Here is a 13,887-nt window from a genome sequence, read left to right as displayed (position 1 = left end):
GGAAAAGATATATATAAATCTTATAAAGTTTGTATCTGTCTTGTGTGAAACTTGTATGAAACGCATACAAGAGTAAATACAGATATAAGATCCCTTGAAAAATTATATAATGAAACTTGTATGTTTTGGATACTTACTAAAACAATATATGAAAGTAATGAGAAAGTGGCCACTTTCATGAGTTAAGTCATATAAGTTTTTACTATTTCTTTTCCATATGGGCACTGTCACAACAGCATTTGTTTTCATTCAAAATCTTTATGGCTAATACCTGGTGGGCCGGTCTCTAGTCAAAATGCCCGATTTTCTGTCCCAGTCCAGCTCTGCAGGTTAATACTGGCAGCGTCACCATGCCAGCTGACTGTATTTCATCATCAGCCAGTGTTGTTCTTTATCAATATTACCAAAGTTTACCATAAGGCAGCATAGAAAGTATTTCCTTGCTTTCAGGTTTTATTCAAATGTTAGTCTTTTCAGTTGTTTCCCCACTTTTTTCCTGTTTCAAAATCAAACACCAGTTTGTGAGAAGATTATCTTCTTTTTTTAATAGGCAGATAAAGTTTTACATTGGAATTGGCTAATTTGTCAATTGTTTGTTACAAATGTTCGTATTTTAATATTCAAAAATGTTTTTGCCCAAAACATATGTGCACTATATGTCAGTAAAAATACTATGCAAATATTGCTGTCCTTGAATGCTGAGTAAACACTGACAAAGCACTGATTGTATCTCTTGTACTTTATCAACGCAGTATCTAAAAACTTTGCACCGTAGGTGGTAAAATCTCATTCTAATAAGAGTTAAAAGCGCATTCGGTTATTAGGTTTATAGGATTATTGAATTATGGTTAACGGTTGGTAGAATTTTTTTTAAACATTATCTGCCAATTACATCTGCCACCCTTCTCCAAATCTGTGCCCCTACCTGGCCCCCCCAACAAAAATTTTCTAGATACGCCACTGCTTCTTGGCTGCCCCAGCCACACCCAGCCGGCCTAGGACTTTGCATAGTGATCGTCCTGCAAAGCCCCTACAACCCACTTCTATGGGCTCATAGAAAGTCTTCCAGCCCCTTCCCCTGCACTCCTGCACTAGTTCCTAGTACTTTCCTCATTTCCTTTCATTGGCCTCCTCGATCCGCTCTTCCCAGGGCACTGTGAGTTCCAGCATGATCAGCTGTTTTGAGGCCTCAGAAATAATTATCATGTCTGGCCGGAGGGATGTTTTTGCAATGTTCTGAGGGAACTTTAGCTGTTTACCCAGGTCAGCCTGTAGCTGCCAATCAGAGGCTGTGTTGAAGAGGCCGGTTGTTAAATTCGGGCGCACCTGGGGTTTCTCTCCAGCCTTAATGAAAGAGATTGCCTTCCTCGGAGCATGATGATGCTTGCTGGTGCTCATTGCTGAGGCAATCTTTTCAGCAACTACTCTGAGCACCTGGTCGTGTCGCCAACGATAACGACCATCGGCCAGGGCCCTTGGGCAGCTGCTAAGGAGGTGTTCTAGGGTCCCTCTTCCAGAGCACAGGGGACAGACAGGTGTCTCGCTCTTCCCCCACAGATGGAGGTTTGCTGGGCTTGGCAGAGTATCGTATACTGCCTGCACTAGGAATCGGATCCGGTGGAAGTCTGCCTGCATGATGTTTGCCCAGGTGACCTTGCGCTGCAAGGTGCTCTCCCACCTTGTCCATGCTCCCTGCTGCTTAAGGCCTACAGCTCTACTTACTCGCTCCTCCTCCACACCTGCTCGGACCTCTTCCTGGAGTAGCTGGTGTCTCTCCTTTCCCTGTGCCCTGCTGACCTGGGCCTTTGGGAAGTACCCCAAGCCTGCTCCCCCTGTTGCTAAGACCCTCACCAGTGTTTTCTGCCTTAGGCGTGACTCTGCCACCTCAACTGCCTTCTCAGCCTTCCACTTTCTTCCTGTCCTTACCTCAATACCTGCTGATGCCACCTTGCAGTCTTTAGAATCTCTGTACTGTAGGGCTTCTCGTGTGCGAGCCACCTTGAACTCTTCTGTGAGGCCACTGAAGGGTAACTGGAAGCTGTTGCTTGCCCCATACAATGCAGTGCTGGTGAGACTGCGGGGAAGTCCCAGCCACTTACGAAGAAAGCCACTGATCTTCCTTTCAAGGGATTCCACAGTAGTTATTGGAACTGTATAGACAAGCAAGGGCCACAGGATTCGGGGCAGGATGGAATGCTGGTAGATCCAGGCTTTAAATCTTCCAGGCAGGCCGGACTTATCCACCTTAATGAGCCACGCTCCCAGCTCCTCATTTGCCTTCTGAATGGCAGTAGAGTCTTTCAGGCTGGAGTCAAAGAGTTTCCCCAAGCGCTTGACTGGTTGTTCCGTTATGGATGGAATAATGGTTCCTGAGATTGAGAACCGGAACTTGTCCATCACCTTGCCCTTTTTCAGTACCATCGATCTTGACTTGGAAGGTTTAAAACTCATCCTTGCCCATGAGATGAGTCTCTCAAGACCTTGCAAGATCCACCTACACCCTGGGACTGATGATGTTGTAATGGTGAGGTCATCCATATAGGCTCTGATAGGGGGCTGATGAACACCTGACCTTGTTAGTGGCCCTCTGCACTCCACCTCCGCAGCCTTTACCACCATGTTCATTGCAAGGGCAAAGACCGTAACTGAGATGGTACAGCCTGTTATTATACTGCCCCAGAAGTGACCCTAAGCCTGAAATTGACGTAATAGTCCAGGATCACGTCCTTGATCTTGCTGGGGACATGGTGGAGGTGTAAAGCATGCTCAACCAGTTTGTGTGGGATCGACCCATACGCATTAGTCAGGTCCAGCCACAATACAGCTAGGTCACCTCTGTTCTCATGGGCTTCTCTTATAAGGTGTGTAACTACACCAGTGTGCTCTAGGCAACCAGGAACTCCTGGGATCCCCCCCTTCTGAACTGATGGATCAATGTAATTATTTCTAAGGAGAAACTCGGTCATTCTCCGGGAGACAATGCTAAAAAACACCTTCCCCTCCACGCTCAATAGCGAAATGCTCCGAAACTGGTTTATGTTTTTTGAGTCCTCCTCTTTAGGAATCCAGACTCCCTCTGCATACCTCCACTGATCAGCAACTCTCCCTCTCTGCCATATCACCTTTAAGATCTTCCACAGGTGGCGAAGCAGCTCTGGGCAGCGCTTATAAACAAGGTAGGGTACACCACTGGGACCTGGGGAGGATGCTGATCGGGCTGCCTTGATGACCTCACACACCTCCTTCAAACTTGGCTCCGTCAACTTGAACTCTACTGATGGTGGGGCAGGGTTGATGAGAGCTTCGTTTGGTCCCAAGTCTTGTTCCCTCAGTGGGTCACTCAAGGTCTCATGAAGGAAGTTATTCACCTCCTCTGCTGAGCACTCCAACTGGCCGCTTCGCTTAACCCCAAGCAATTGTTTGGAAAAGCGAAAGGGATCAGCAATAAAAGCTGCATGTTTCCTGGCTCTCTCTCTTCCCCGCCTCCTGTGCCATTCTGCTCTACGGAGGGTAATCAGCTTCTTCCGCAAGATGTTATGCAGTTCCTCTAAAGCTTGCTTCTCCTCCGCATCAGCGTTCTTGAACTGCTTCTTAAGGCTCCTAAGCTCCTGGCGCTGTCGATGAATCTTCATGGCCCTGCGGTTCATGGTGTAAGGGGTCTTGTTGTTACACTTCTCGGTCAGGCCGAACCTTTCTGAGGCGTAGCTGACTATGATGGTGGTCATTGTTTTAAGCCTGCTGTCAGCATCTCTTTTGGCCACAGCTTGTATGATGTTGGAGACATCCTCATCAAACTTCTGCCACTCGCTCCGGCTGCTGGCTGGGGGCCACTTAATCCGCTGTTGTGGAACTACACTGCTTGGATTGGAAGAGTCCGGTGCGTGGAGGGACTGGGCTCTGTGGGGTGCCTCCGGGCCGGGCTCCTCCTGCGTCTCACCAGGTTCAGGGCCTATGCGTTGCACCTCACTCTCCCGCTCCAAACATTTCATTCTGGCCTGATGGACCTTTAGGCCACGCTGGTTCTTACACAGCTTGCCGCAGATACATGTCTTACTCGTAGTCCTTTCCATTGCGTTGGTCGTTAACCTTGAGTCCGTCCGATTGGAGACCTCATCCTCCCCCCCTCTCGGGATCTCCTGGGGGTATCTTTCAAAGTCCATTGGCACAAAGTGCTTGTGTACAGATGTTTTCAGTCCTTCACTAAGAGATTTTGCAGTCGAGCTTCCCAGTGTGTGATTAGGGGGACATCTCTCCATCCATGCTTTGAATGTATTTTCCAACAGACCATTTAAATAATACATTTCTGTGTCATGTTCCTGTTCCACACAGGTGCATACTTTGGAAATCTCTGTGGCCATGTAGTGGTGATGTTGCTACCCATTGTGGTTATGGGGTTTGAATAGAGCGGGTATTGGATGAATGTCACCAATGTCACCAATTTTCTAAAGAAATATATTTCAGAAGGTTCTGTTGACATGAAAATCTCACCAGATGTGGCAACAACCCATCAAATCCACACATGCAAAGTAATCAAACCACACGTTTCCATAAATTATGTGTAATAAAGAGAAATAAGACAGGGAAAAAGTCTTGAACACACTTGCTGCAGTTTGTTTAATACTTTGTACAAAAGCCTTTGTGTATGATGACAGCATCAAGATGCCTCCTGGTGGACAAATTAGTCGAACGCATGTATTCTGTGCGCTGTGGGCGTGGCTCTACACAAAGTGACAGATAGTCTCCGAGGTAACCACCATGAGATGCTCAAATGCTCTTAACTTGCACATTACATGTGCTCAGATGTTTCTCCACATCAACAGGGCCCCTTCTATAAACTGTGAGGATTCAGGTCAATGGCCGTTCTATCAGCTTTAGTTTCTCTCTCTGAAACCAGCTGGCTGTGTTTGGGATCATTGTTTGCTGAAATGTCAACCCTTGTTTCATCTTCATCAACACAAATTTTCCACTAGAGGGTGTATTTACAAATGTACTTACAATGTCTCAGAGTTTATGAAAAATCTAATATTAAACAGTTCCTAAAATAAGCACACTGGTCAACTGGCTAATTCATTTCTTTTATTTTTATGTCTTCAGTCTCCTATGAATGTGGAGTCAGTGTTTCTTCCCCAAGATCTATATTTGAATTTTAAGTTGCTTTCAGATCATGTGAATGATCAAACAGATCAGACTTGGTGCAGATAAAGTTAAAGGTGCAGATACATTTGAATTAAACTTGAATTACCCCTTTCCACATCTGATCTCTGCTCTTGTTACAGTCACAGTTTCCAGGAAGCTCCACAAGTGTGACGTGCTGGAGAAGAGGTTTGTTTGGCAGCCTGACAGTCACACACTTCACTAGTGGCCAATACCACGTCTTGCCTTATTACCTTCTCTTTGTCTTGAATCATTACTTGAAGAAGAAATGACATAACTAAAAGTTTATATTAAATAAACTGAAACTAGCAAACCCAAAGTAACACATGAGTTTTGCATCAATCATTGGTTTTTAATTTGAGATTGTTTCGAGTTTGAAAAATGTTGAGCAACAGAACACACCAACAGAGGCTCAGGAGAGTGCAATCAGACAATGAGTTTATTAAAACACACGCAGGAGAAGAAGTATACAGCATCACATCAGCAAAACGCCTCCCCCTAAGAATACACAAGATGATGATTTTATAGCATCAGGGTTTTACACCCCCTCGTGCGTCAATTACAGATTAAAATACATCGATTACAGTCAATGGTACATCTTAAATGTGTAAAAAGAGATACAAAAGTTCAGTTTTTGATAACACCTGCCATACATGGTAATACATTTCAAGCCTACATGGTCCCTGAAGACTGATCCCTTTCTTAACTGCTCTCCTGTCATCTGTTACCAAGTAGACTAACATGCAGTTAGAAGCTAAATGAATTCCAGACCTTTGGCCTGGCAAGTTTCTAGATTATATGTGTGTGTAAGCGTGTACGCGGCCTTCTATGTTCCAAGTCACCCACACAATGGATTGTGAAGACATAGCGCTTCACAAAGCTTGAGACCTTTAATAGACTGAACATCAACTCTGAATGAGCACAAATATGCAATGTGTATAAAATGATCATAGCTACACCTGTAATGAAAAAGGTTACTATGATGGCAAACATCTTTGATACAATATCAATCCTGTAAGTAATATTATTAAGGCAATGTTAATAATGCAGGTTATATTATTGCAGTAAAAATAATTTCTGTATCTCCACAAGATCTACGTATGTCCAAGAATGCTAATCACAAACTGCTAATTAACTTCTACCATGGAGAGCCTTCTGATGCACACTGTGGTTCAGCTGCTGTGGAGGACAAGAGGAAACTGCAGCGGGTGGTGAGGGCAGCAGAGCAGCCCTGGGCCCGACACTAACCTCCCTCAGAGACATTTATATACTGGCAATGTCGTCCTCAAGGACCCCCTGGACACTCACTGTGCACCACCACCCATCACATTGCACCTTATATTGGACTGATCACCTGCTCCTTTGTCTGGCATATAACTTGTATATTAAAAAAGCAGGAACTCCAGCAACACTTGAGGGAAGAAGAACAACTTTAATAATTGACCAACGCGTTTCGGCTTGTGGCCTTCATCATGGTCATAGTAAAACATTGTAAAGAATTGCTTAAATACAAGACAGGAAACAGAAAAAAATTCAAATTAACCAGTCAAAACTTCATAGATAGGTCAGCTGACATATAATAGGTAGGTATTGGTTAATTGGTTAAGTCCCGCCCAAGTAAATACTGGGCTAGATCATTAATGATGAGGAGGGGGGTGACATAACCCCCATATGTCTGAAAATAACACATGCATGAAATGCATAAGAAGGATGCTATAAATATACACACAGATTTTAAAAAAACAAAACAAAACAAAAACAGGGGGGCAGTCTTTAATGGTAAAAGCATGTTAGAATTAGAAAACAAGATTACATCATGACATGGGAACACATTTGTTAAAAGAACCTTATTTATGTCTCTAAATTGTAAAGTCTCTAAAAATTAGACTTAAAATGTAGACTTAAGATGAGATGTCTAGAACGCTACTCCTTCTTTGGCTGAAATAACAAGATTACTTGAATAAACATTACTCATGTGAGAGTAATTTAACTGATAAAATTAGGATAAAAAAATAAAAATATATTTTTTTAAAAAAGGTGTTGTTCATAAAACCTCATTGATCGAAAAATCCTCATTCATACCTCTGGGGTGCAGACTCTTAAAACGGAATATCCAAAATGCTTCTCTTTTTTTCCGGATAAAATTTATGTTGCCACCTCTTTGGTTTAGTTTAATAGCTTCAATGCCTAGGAAAAATAATGGTGAATTTGGATGTTTATCATTGACGTGTCTGGTTAAATCATTCCTCTTGATCGAGCTTCTGTGTTCATTAATTCGATCTTTAAGAGGGCGGGATGTTTCTCCTATATATATTTTATTGCATGGGCACTGTATCATGTAGATTACATTTTTAGTTCTGCATGTGATAAAGCCCTTTATGGCAGGGGTGTCCAATCCCAGTCCTCGAGAGCTACCGTCCTGCAGGTTTTAGATGCATCCTTGTTTTGACACACCTGAATCAAATGAATGGCTTGTTATCAGGCCTTTGCCAAACTTGATGGCATGCTGAAGAGGTAATCAAACCATTAGGGATGCATCTAAAAACTGCAGGACAGTAGCTCTCGAGGACTAGGATTGGGCACCCCTGCTTTATGGCAATGGTTTTGTCACCTATAGGGTCTTTGAATGATTTGACATTTTTGGTGTATTGACAATTAATGCATCCCCCACACTTGAAATTACCATGTAGGTTATGCTTTATCAGGGTTTTATCTGGAGTGTCACCATTGGTGATCAGGTAGATTCAGTTCCAGTTATAGTCCCATAAATCATGAAGCTTGCTGCCAGAAAAGCTTCAAATCTTCTTTAAAAGCTATTTGTGGCCTTGGTTGTGGTCACTGATATCATTTGCAAAAACCCCAGTGTGAGAATTGTTGTGTGTGTGTGTGTGTGTGTGTGTGTGTGTGTGTGATTAACATTATTGTGCAAACGAACCAAGAGAGTTTGATTCTACCATGAAGCTTCTGATGAAACTTATCACAGTAGATCACCACCTTAGTTAAAGTGGGTGAAAGGTCACAGATAGAGACAGGGTGGGGCTGAGTGTCAGTGATGTGGGTGGAGATGGTGGAGATAAAGTGAGCAGACCAGAGGCGTCCTCGCTGAGTCTCCTGTGAGACGAGCAGTTAAAGGACTCCAGATGTTCACCACAGCAGAGACAGTGAGAGGACTGAGGCCTCCTGTGGACTCACAGTCAGCTCCATGTGTGTCATGTGTTGAAAACTCGTTCGATTTGGGCAAGAGAAGTAAGCAGACTGAGTCCAGGTAGGTGCCAAAAATAGTGATCTTTATTTACACACTTGCGCAGAGTGTGGGAAGAAACTTGCAACAACAATCTTACAATCTTCAACGAGCAGACCGCTCCCCATCCTTATATTACCCTGATGACGTCACAGCTAGATCTTACTGGAAATGATAACAGTTCCAAAGTTCTCCTTATATAGGCATCCAATACTACTTTCGAGACAAACAAGTGTGTGATATGTTGTGCAGTTTTGTGAGACTGTGTGTCCAACCGAGAGATTGTCCTGAGACGACCTCCCTGTTCTTTAGTACGTGCGGGAGTGAACGTGCGTACTTTCCATGACTCTCTATGTGCATGTTGGTGTAGGCCTGAATATGTGTGTAAGTGAATGTAGAAGGCCCTACTGGACCCACAGCTTCGAGAGGTGTGAATACAATGATATGGATACCATTTGCAACAGCTTAAGCAGATAGAATAATAGAGAACAACAATAGACTAATTAAAGTGATGATAATATGCATACATTAATATTTTGATCAGATTACCATAGATATAATTCAGAGATTATTCTGTCAACTGGTTCAACAATGATGAATGATTGATCAATGATAGCCCTGATTATAAATTGTCACCATGAGAATACAAAATAAAATATCTCTTGTCCACACTCCTCCTCTTTGGCCATCGGCCAACCTTTACCCGAATTTGTTTCACTCCTCCGTCCAGGCGGCTTCTCGCAACGGCATCATATACCCCGGACCAGCTGAACCAGCTGAACCAGAGTCTAGGGCCCTGCTTACCAGTTTTACCAACACTCGCCTTACCAGAGGAATGAGACAACATCCGATCATCAATATACCTAGAAAAACTATAAGAGAAAACATGGCAGACATAAACACACCCTTCCATTGCCCAAAGACAGACGTGATCCAGTCTCCCAGCCCCGTGTTCACACCTGATTGCTCATGCATGGTTCTAGATAACGTTTTCAGATTCTCAAGCGCCCGAGTGACCGTTCCGTCCGGGGCAGTATTGTTGGGAATAAAGGTGCAGCACATGTCACCAAACATTGCACATACTCCACCCCTCTCAGCCAACAACATGTCCAGAGCCATTCGATTTTGGACTCCCATCAAAGACGTCGGACCTAATTGTTCCCACCTGAGCCAACCTCGCGCTTGAATTTCCTTGACGACTTGATCGGTTTGGACTCTGGAGCGGATAGACCTCTGCGTCTGGGCAATTCACCTGTCTGCCAATAAACAAACAAACACATTATAATACTTATTATCCCCAACATCCCCGTTATTTTCCAATTTTCCCACAACTTCATGATCACTGTTCCCAGGCTCGTTTTACTTTTACTTTAAACTTCGTAATAAGAGTATAACGTTATGAGTATAAAAGTATGCGATTATCGTACAAAACTATTACGACTCCTTTAAACTATAAAATACTTTAGACTAGAGCCCTAGCCTATTAGGAGCCTGAAATGAATTAATACTTGGCATGTGACGCTCCTCTTCTTTCTTCGTCTCCCCAGGTAGACTACTGGGGAGAACCGCGGCACAGGGGGAGAGGATTATTCTGCCTCTATGTTCCCCCCTGTGTTACTTGGGGTGGAGCTTATCTCGAGTAAGCTCTCATCGGCCACGGCACATTGAGACCAATGGAACCAGGTCTCACCCTTTCCCTTCAGCCGAACCGCACTGGTAGTTCGAGCCGTCACCTCGAATGGCCCCGTCCACCTTGGATCTCTCCACTTTCGCTTAATGACCTTCAGCCACACCGCCTTGGCGTCGGGTACGGACCTGTCCTCCGCATTCACCCCCTCTCCAACCTGTTGTGTGAAACTAGACACAAGAGCTTTTGATTCTTTCCAACATTCAGTATGGTTTCTGTTACTTTTTATACTTTCTTCCGCCGGGACTGTTGTCCAAGGACCTGGAAACTGTCGTCCTGTCAACAGCTCATATGGTGTGAAACCTGTGGATTGATTAACACAACATCTTATTATCATCAATGCAATTGGCAGGGCTGCCACCCAATTTAGCCCCGTCTGAGCAGAAATTTTAGCGATTTTATTTTTCAGGTTTAGATTCATTCTTTCTACTTTCCCCTGCGACTGGGGATGATATACAGTGCCAAATCTGTGTTGCAACCCCAGCTTCTGTTCTACCTCTGCCAAATCTTTGTTTTTGAAATGAGTCCCATTGTCTGACCTAATTCTCTTAGGAAAACCATGCCGGGGGATGTAATGATTGATTAAACACTTAATCACACTTTTTGCATCCTCCCTCTTTGTTGGCCACGCTTCGGGCCATCCCGTCAGAGCATCTACACTTACCAGTAGATATCGAACTCCTCCTGGCCCTGGATCAATCATGTCAGTGAAGTCGATCACAATCTCTTCACCTGGTCTCTCTGGGATGGGAAATTTTCCTGCCTCTGGCTTAATTACTGGTTTTGGATTGTGCCTCCCACAGATCAGACACGTCCTGGCTTTCTCCTTGATCATATCCTTCAAAAAGGGATGCCACCAATGGCACAGATGTCTTCCCATCTGGGCCACACCTACATGGCCAAGCCCATGCGCTTCGGCAATCTTCTGTTTTGCCAGGTTGGCCGTCAACACTGGTCGTCCGTCAGGTCCTCGCCAGAGACCTCCTTCTTCCCAGGCTCCTCGACTCTTCCAGACCCCCTTTTCTTCCGGGGCCGCCTCCTCTTGGGCCTTCCTGGCCTCCTCTAGCATGTTGACTCCTACTTCTTCCTCCGCGGTTATCTGCACCATCTGTCGTAGTGCTTTATAGCCTGCTGCCTCCTTGGCCGCTCGATCAGCTTCCTGATTTCCCCTGGCCACCATGCCAGTCCCTGAGGAGTGACCTTTGCATTTTATAATGCTCACCTCCTCTGGATCTCCCAAGGCCTGCTCAAGTTCCTCCATTTCCTTCTTGTGGCAGATTGGTGCATTATCTGCTGTCCTGAATCCTGCTCTTCTCCATTGGGCCAGCTCCACGTGAGCTGCTCCAAAGGCATAAGCTGAGTCCGTGTAAATGTTGACTCTTTTTCCTTTTGCAAGTCTCAGAGCTCGACTTAGAGCAATTACTTCTGCTCTTTGGGCTGACTGCTGCCCTTCAAGTCTTTCAGCCTCCTTTACTTCAAATTCAGCCCCTTTTCTGCAAACTACCGCGTAGCCTGCTTTCAATCCTTCCTCATCTCTGTAGCAGCATCCATCTGTGAACCAATCTTCAGCTCCCAGTACAGGTTCCGCTTTCAAGTCTTCTCTTATCTTCTCGTCGACTTCAGCTCTCTTTGCACAGTCGTGCGGCTCTCCTGACCCCATTAAATCTGCCATATTGATTCCTTCGTGTGTGAAGGTCAAGTTGGGAGCGTCTAAAACTTTACTCACTCTCTGTTGTGTCAATGGTGTCATGGTGAAGGCTTGTGAGTTAACATATGCCACCACACTGTGGGTGGTCAGCACCTTCAACGGATGGTCCCTCACTATATGTGCTGTCTTTTGTATAATCTTTGACACCCCAATGGCATGCTGTGTGCATCCCGGGTGCCTTGTCTCTAATGGATCCAGTCTGACGCTGACGTACATGAGTACATCTCTCCCTCCCCCTTTTTTCTGAAACAACACCCCATTAACTATCCCGTGTGTTTCTGAAACATCAAGATAGAAGGGTTCATCATAATTAGGGATGGCAAGATCAGCCGATCTTGACAAGTCCTGTTTTAATGCGATGAACGCCGACTCAGTGGCCGATGTCCATGGCAGTTCAGCCTTCAGGTTACGGACACCCACTGTTTTCACCAAATCCCTCAAAAGGGCTGTTTTCCCTGCATAATTTGGAATGAAGTGACGGCTGTATCCTGTTAAACCTAAGAATGAGAGCAACTCCTTAACCGTACGCGGTTTTGGATGTGTCAAAATCTGATCGCGATGGGTGTTTAGCAATCCCACTGATTTGTGAGCAATGACACGGCCCAGAAATGTTACTTCTGGTCGGACCAACTGCAACTTTTCTTTACTCACTTTGAAACCGCACTCAGCGAGTCTCCTCAGTATGGTAAGTGAAGCTGCCGTACAGGCCGAAGCAGACGGAGCCGCAATGAGCAAATCATCAACATATTGCACCAGTGAACACCCCTCTGGTAGGTGGCATGGCGATAGAGCTTCTTTCAACACTTGGTTGAAAATGCCCGGGGAGAGTGCAAACCCTTGTGGCAACCGTGTGTATCTATACTGTTGCCCCCTGTATGTGAATGAAAAAATGTCTCTCAGAGACTCATGTAATGGGAGACAGAAAAATGCATTCGCTAGATCAATACATGTAAACCACTTCTGTTCTGGTGTTAATGCCGTCAATGCTGTGTATGGATTTGGGACAGGCACCGTGTCAGTACGTAAAATGGCATTAATGGCTCTTAAGTCATGTGCCATTCTGTACTTTCCTGTCCCGTGCTTTTCTACTGGCAAAATAGGAGTGTTCCAGTAAGATAGTGAGGGCTCGAGCACCCCTACTTTCAATAGCCCTTCAATGGTTTCTGCAATTCCCTCTTCAGCTGCTCTCTTTTGCCTATACTGCGGTTTCCAAATTGGCGTTTCAGACTTCAGCTGGAACAAAACAGGCGAGCAAGTTGCCAGGCCCACATCTGTAGACCCAGCTGACCATAAGGTGCCAGGAAGAGTCGCAAGTGCGGCAACTGCATCCGCATGGTCTATTCTTTCTCTCCCATGGATTCTTGAGATTTGTTCATGCTCCAATATCACTGTGTCCTCTGATAGACAAGTGATACGGTAAATTTTGCATTTTGGCGAGTACCAAACGTCTGGAATCTGAGTAGCTTGCCAGCCCGGTTCATCGAGGGCTCTCTTGACCATTGTTCCCAGCTCCTTCGCCTGATGACCCTCATGGACCGCCAATGTAATATGGGGCACTGAATCAGGTCCCATTTTGAACCAAGGCCGTTGTTCTTCGGTTAAATTTACTTCTGCAGCGACGCCTTCAGGACCAACATAGATGTTCTGAGAGCGTATGTTCCAAGTCTGACCCTCAAGTTCAGTCTGGAACTGGTCCCTATAAATTTCATCCTCGTTCTTATCATAATAGAGGGTCACGTGGCATGGATCTCGCGGAAAAGAATAGACAGCCAAGGCCATAATCCAAGGTTTCCACAGCTGATACAGTCTCAAAATGCCTTCATCCACCAACCGACCCCAGTAAATGTCAGCTGTAGGTTGTTCACAGTCTTTCAGCAAATACTGGTTCTTTGAAATTGTCCCCAGGCACAGAAACTCTTTTCCTCCTGGAAGTGTAACTGTTAATCCATCAGCTGAGCACATGACAGTGGCTCCCAATTTAATGAGCAGGTCCCTGCCCATCAAATTCACTGGCACCTGAGGAGACACCACATAACTGTGCTTCAATGTCTGATTTCCCAGCACCGTCCGGGCTGGATTGGTTATTGGCAGAGTCAT

At 45.0% G+C, this 13,887-nt stretch overlaps 1 pseudogene; it reads right to left on the bottom strand.

Annotated features, from left to right (window-relative positions):
• Positions 1–948: 948 nt before the first annotated feature.
• Positions 949–4,043, bottom strand: LOC146371297 (uncharacterized; annotated as a pseudogene).
• Between the last annotated feature and the right edge of the window lie 9,844 nt (positions 4,044–13,887).

The sequence above is a fragment of the Perissodus microlepis genome, chromosome 16, assembly GCF_051167445.1.
Source record: "Perissodus microlepis isolate ML-2025 ecotype Zambia chromosome 16, ASM5116744v1, whole genome shotgun sequence".
NCBI lineage: Eukaryota > Metazoa > Chordata > Actinopteri > Cichliformes > Cichlidae > Perissodus > Perissodus microlepis.
The sequence above is the reverse complement of the archived record's forward strand: the minus strand, read 5'-3'. Positions and strand labels throughout refer to the sequence as shown.